Below are 6,000 nucleotides of genomic sequence, written 5' to 3' on the forward strand. Positions count from 1 at the left end.
TGAATTTAAATTTTAAAACAAGAAACGTACAGATGGGGGGGAGAAACAACTGGGAAGATATCAAAAGATACCAAATCCAACCAACTCCTTTGTAGAAGGGTTATTGCTCTGGGACAGCCTCAAAATGAAACTGAGGGGCTCTCTCTACCTCTCTGACCCCTAACCTAATTTTCTTTCAGCCTTGGTGGCCTGGTGATACAGACCAGGCAATTCCTGGAGGACAGCATCAAGGGTGTATCGAGAAGGAAACCTAAGGATCTATCTATCCTTCCAGAGGCTGAAAAGATACCACAGGCCAATGGAGCATATCAACCTCAGGTGCTGAGGCCAACAACAACTTCCCACTCTTCCCTGGGACCAAGGTCACTTTGGCCATGAAACTCAGAGGAGACAGGCATGCTGTGTCTATGTGGATGATGCCTGAACACAGAGCCTGCCAGAAAAAGCCAGCTATGAGGCTTAGATGCTTGTACTGAACCATGAACCTAGTGGGGTGTGTGTGTGTGTGTGTGTGTGTGTGTAATCAATCTGTAACTACTATAAAAACAGCCAAGGCGCAGGCCCTGAAGGTGGTGGTGGGGAGGTTGTCAAAGGGTTACAAATGTGATACTGTGGCCTATACCTACAGCAGGGAGCAGCTGAGCAGTGCCTCACTGTGGGAGCTCCCTCATTTGCATACTTGTCTTAAATAGCCCTCCCCCAGGGATCTTCAGCACAAGTCCTTCCCTTCCCCTCAAGGCAGGTGCATAGGTGGGCTGGCTAAAGAATGCATGCACACTATCACCAAAAAGCTAGCCAAACCCAATTCTCTAGAGACACTAATCTTGGCAGTGGGAATCCCACACCTGGGTTTGTAGCAGCAGAAGCCCTAATTCAGAACCTCAACTCTCCTTCAACACTCTACCCAGGAAGTAAAATAGAAAGTCAATGGTCCTTGGCCTCCAGGACAAATGTGGCAGCTGAGGTGCTTCATAAAGTACCCGACTATGAAGGTAATGCTCTAACAGAGATGGAAAAGGCGCCAGGGGAAGTTAAAAGGCTTCACATGGTAGCTTAAAAACAACTACCAGGCTCCAAAAGGCCCAAAAAGATGGCAAATGTTCCCAAACGATCACATCCATCACCTTCACAGAGTAACCTCCCATCCCTAACCCAGTGCTAACCTTTCTGGCCTCATCTGAAGTTACAGACATGAGTATTCCTAAAATATATCACACAATACAAAAAACCACAGGACTTATGGGAAAACAATGAAATTAGGGGTACAGCACTAAAAACCTTTGTCAATGTCTCACACACACACACACACACACACGTTAAGAACCTAACAGAATGGAAGCACACCTCTGCGCATTTTAAATGGTCAGGAGATGCACGAATACTTTACAAGGTTTGCCGCTTGTAAGTTATTGGGAAGTAGAGAGAATTTTTTTAAACAAAAGATGTGTATGGGTGTGGCTCATAACACACAGAGTCACTGAGAAAGCTGGAATATGTTTGAGGTGTGTACTTTCTACAGTCTATGTGACTTAGTTCGGCTCAGTTCGATTTTCTGTGTTCATCTAGTATTTCCCATAGATGAAATCATGCACAGCAAACTCAAAATCCCCATAATGTTCAAACTGTTCCTAGTCTATCAATTGCGTTGGAACAAGTCATGCTTCCAAACAAGTGTTTAAAGCAGAACTGACTGTACTTTACTCTGATACCATGGCTGTCAGTCACCTGCTGCAGGCTCTTCCTAACAGCAGTGCCATAATCTGATCCGTGCCACCCGTCCCCTTCCCTGCAAAGGTCCCACACCCCTTACCACTTTGGGAAACTCCTGCTCATCCTTCAAGACCTACCTCACTGGTTTCTTGTATTTCTCCTGCTCCCCAACTAACCATTTCTTCTCCCGTACTCGACATGGTCAACCGGACTCCAACTCCAATACTTACTGCAGATAGTCTCCTTAAACTATCAAGGTGCACCTGGATGGCTCAGTTGGTGAAGCGTCTGCCTTTGTCTCAGGTCATGATCTCAGGGTCTGGGATAGAGCCCCTTGTCAGGCTTTCTGCTCAGCAGGGAGTCTGCTTCTCCCTCTGCCGCCCCTCCATGCTCTCTAATAAAATCTTTAAAAATTAATAAAATCTTTAAAAAAAAGAAATTAAGCTATCAAGCTCAATAGATGCTTGACAGAAATGGCACAGAGTATTTCTGAGGTGAAAAAAATGATGAAAGGGGGATATGGAGCCTTACTGTGCAAGTAAAAATATAGTCACCATCAGGAAACAAAGAAGACTTAAAAACAGACCATCACCATGGGAGAGAAGGAAAGAACATCTCATCCCCACAGACATAATGGCTAGAACAGATGCCAAACAGAGTTTGAGCCCCATGTTGGGTGCAGACATTACTCCAGGAAAGCCTTAGGGTCAAAATTTCATTTTACACAAGGAAGCTATTGATAATACTTATTTTGAGACACCTTCAGGCCTTTCCTACCCTGCACAGTGTTGGTAGGAAAAATAAACCTGACAACCCTTATTTATACCCGGGAAAAATAAAACCCTTCCGAAAGTAATTCTGTAGCAGCACTCTCCAAATCAACCTCACACGCTTTCTCACACTTGAACTCTGACCTTGGGATGCAGCAGTATCTGTGCTGTGGGCCTTCCTCCTCAGAGAGGAAACCTCAAAATGACTTGCTTGCTCTACAACCCCCAAACCCCTGCTGAGAAACAAGACAGGAAAGGCAAGTTACAAGAGCGTATATGTGAATTATACCTCAAAAAACAGAGTCAGCCAGCCCTGTCACATCTACAGGAGCCATCTAATCCGAGGACATTGAAAGATGTAGGTAAATCATTTCAAAATAAGACACTGATAACATACAAAGAACATACAAAGCCATATTTATACGGCATAAAACAATTACCTTATGCACGTACTTGCATTCAGTAGCACCTCAAATCTTTTCCAGAAATTGGTGGGGGTAAAAACTACTGGACATGAACTTTGCAACAGCCTTTTAAGCAAAAAGTCAGTGAAGAACTGCCACAACTGGCCTGAGCTTGGTCCCCAGTCCCCACTGTGGCCCAAGCCACACTTCTCTCTTCCTAACTGGTCCAGAGCCACTAGTCTCACCCATCTTTCTAAGCCATCCTCACAGTACGGTGATTTTTCCCACGTGGTCTTAATATAAATTCTGAATTCATTAACTTGGGGCACACCAAAGAACTTTGACCATCCGGTTCCTGCTTACACCTCTCCAGTCCTGTCTCTCCACACTCTGTATTTCAACCTCAAGGGAATTTTTCTCATTCCCTCCACCCTCACTCCTTAGTTCAATCAGGGGTTGTACCATGCCTATTCTGTTCACAGCTATACCCCAAGCAGAAAGCTTGGCACACAGAATACCTCAAAAATGTGCTGACTTAGAATTTTTAAAGTATCCAAACTTCAAGGGGGTGAAAAAAAAATCTCATTCTTTTTATGTATAAAGCATACATACCCATACAGTACATAAAAAGACCCACGGTATATAAGCAGCATTAACATTTCATGGAGAGGACAATTAAAAAAACTAAAGAAGGTCGGGGCAGTTCATCGAAAAAAAAAGTTGATAAACACTGTATTAACCTAAGCTTTTTAAATCTGAGTTGGAAGCTAAAGTTCAGATAACACAAAACCCAGCAACACAACATCTTTCTACCTGAATGTTCCCATTTCACCTGCAGCGCAGATAAAACTGAACCCAATATGTCTTCCCACCCGTTAAAAAAACACACCACCAGTTAAACAAAGCGATTCCCTTCAACGTTTCTGTCCTTCATCACCAGTGGTCCCTAAACTCCTGGTCACTGAACTTAAAGGCCTCGTCCTGCAGCCACTGGAAAGCGAGGTTCCAGACTAGCTCTTCCGTCAACTAGTTAGCCGGCTGCATGACCTTGGGCACACCGCCTCAGTCTCCCCAACCACTCAGGCAGCCTCGGCTGAGATCCTAGGTCTGGGAGACCCTGACGCAGAAGCAGAACGAAGGAATGACTGTGAACGTCGATGGGCACGGACAAGAATAAGACAGAAGCCAAAACCTCACAAAAACGGCTACCACAGGGAAGTCCAGGCTCTGAACTCTCCCCTTCTCCTGGACGGTCAAAGGGTGGACAGCGGTGTTCGCTAAGCACTTCGTTCCGGGTCTCAAGCCTCCCCCTGAGACCCCGCTCACACTTCAAGCACTAGGCTGCGGGCGCCCGAGCCCAGTGCAGGCGCCCGAGGGGCGGGGCCGGCCGCAGGCCTCAGTGCTCCAGCGCCACCCCCCACGACCGGAAGCCGAGGACCTACTAAGCTCAGCCCCGGGTGGGCGCTCCCCCGGCCAGCCCCCGCCGCCCCCAGCGCCGTCAGCCCAGGAGGCTCCGCCACGCGGCCCGGACAGACTCGCAGGCTCGCGAGCGAGGCGGCGGCACGAGCACACAAAGGAGACGGCGTTAGCGGGGAACAAAAACCTGGCCGGGGCCTCCCCCGAACGGCCCGCACAGGCCAGCGCCCCCGGCCGCCCTGCCCGTCTCCCGGAGTGACCTTGGGCGCGTCCGTCCCCCTCCCCAGCCCCGGTTTCGCTGGCTCCGCTACAACCGAGCGCAGCGGCCTCAGTCCGCCGGGGCAGCCGAGACCCTCGGCGAGGCGCTCGCACGTTCGTTCCCCCCGCCGAGCCGGGCTCGGACGGCCACGCGGACAGCGGGGCGTGGCGGGCGGCCGGGCCCGCGGTCCCGAGGGAGGCCCGGCCGGGCGTCCGGCCCGAGCTGGCTTGGCCGCGCTACGGCGGACAGCCGCGCCGCCGGCTTCCGCAGGCCGCGAAGCCGTCCGAACCCCCCATCCGCCCGGCCCTGGCTGGCCGCTCGCTCTCCGCAAAGCCTGACTTACCGGGAGGTTTGGTGCGGCAGGAACCGCCGCCGACACACTCGGGCGAGGAAGCACCCCCGGAAGCTACGGAGGAGATACCCTCAAGCAAGACGCCGCCGCCTCAACAGCGACCCACTTCCGCTCCTGAGGCCTGGGCTCCACCCCCCGCGCCCTCCCATTGGCCGTCGTCCCCTCGACTCCGGCGGGCTACCGGTCCAGGAGGTATGTTTTCAATCCTATTGGGTAAGAAAACCATCTATTACCGCTTTGAAACGCGCCTCTTTCCGGTCCCGCCCACGCTCGCGAGCTCGAGCTCCCGCTTTCCCGCGAGACGCGCAGTCTGCGGCCCCGGGTGCGCAAGGCCTCTCGGGAGTTGTGGTTTACTGGGATGCCGCCTCGGGGCTCCGGGCGCTTTGATCTTGGCCACGCACCTCTGGGCGACCAGGCGGAGCTGGTTCAGTACAGGCGTTCTACGGCCCGCATACCCGGGCCCACTCCCGCCCCTCTCTGGGCCTAAGTTCCCTCTCCTGTTAGCATGGCTTTTGTGAGCAATGGCCCCGGGTCTCTCCTGTCGGCCAGAACTCAGGCCTGAATCTGCACCAACTCCACGGCACTGGCCGTGCCCTGGACCCGGGGCCGGGCTCCTGGTCCCAGTGATCCCGGACTTTCCAGGCTGGCGGTGAAGACAGGAGGGAAGCACAGCCTCGCCCATTTGCGGGAACCCGGAGGAAGCACTCAATCAGAGTCTCTGGGAGGGCTCCCTGGAGGAAGTGACGTCGGAGCTGGGAACTGAAAGGACTAGAAGGGAAGAGCACAATCTCAGAAGAGGGAACCTGGGTGGGGAGAAATAGGCTGGCCTGTCCAGGAGACTGCAGGCTGCCCATTGTGCGAGGAGCAGAGTTGGGGAGCAGTGGCGGTGGGAGCAGGCAAGAGCCATATTGTGGAGGGACCAGATATCTGGATTATCCCGAGGGCGATGGGTGTGAGGAAAGGAAGGACTGAACCCCTGGGGGAGCACTCTGCCCCAGGACTAGTCCTAGGAAAAGGGCCATGGCCTGGGCCGAGGCCTGGAGCTGTCTGGGGCATCTGGCATAATTCCGAAGGGTTAAGAGCGCGTGG

General features: G+C 52.2%; 1 protein-coding gene across 4 annotated transcripts in view; it reads right to left on the reverse strand.

Moving 5' to 3' along the window:
• The window catches only part of LOC103676619 (E3 ubiquitin-protein ligase RNF4), a 207,227-nt gene that overhangs the window by 200,814 nt on the left and 413 nt on the right, over positions 1 to 6,000 (reverse strand). The window contains exon 1 of one of the 4 annotated variants that reach the window (XM_040625118.1): positions 4,903 to 5,028. The exons of the other annotated variants lie outside the window; for them this stretch is intronic. The gene's annotated coding sequence lies outside the window, so the exon portion shown is untranslated. Of the gene's footprint in view, positions 1 to 4,902; positions 5,029 to 6,000 lie in introns of those variants that run through there. 4 annotated transcript variants of the gene reach the window in all.

This window comes from Ursus maritimus, unplaced genomic scaffold (assembly GCF_017311325.1).
Source record: "Ursus maritimus isolate PB19 unplaced genomic scaffold, ASM1731132v1 scaffold_8, whole genome shotgun sequence".
Lineage (NCBI taxonomy): Eukaryota > Metazoa > Chordata > Mammalia > Carnivora > Ursidae > Ursus > Ursus maritimus.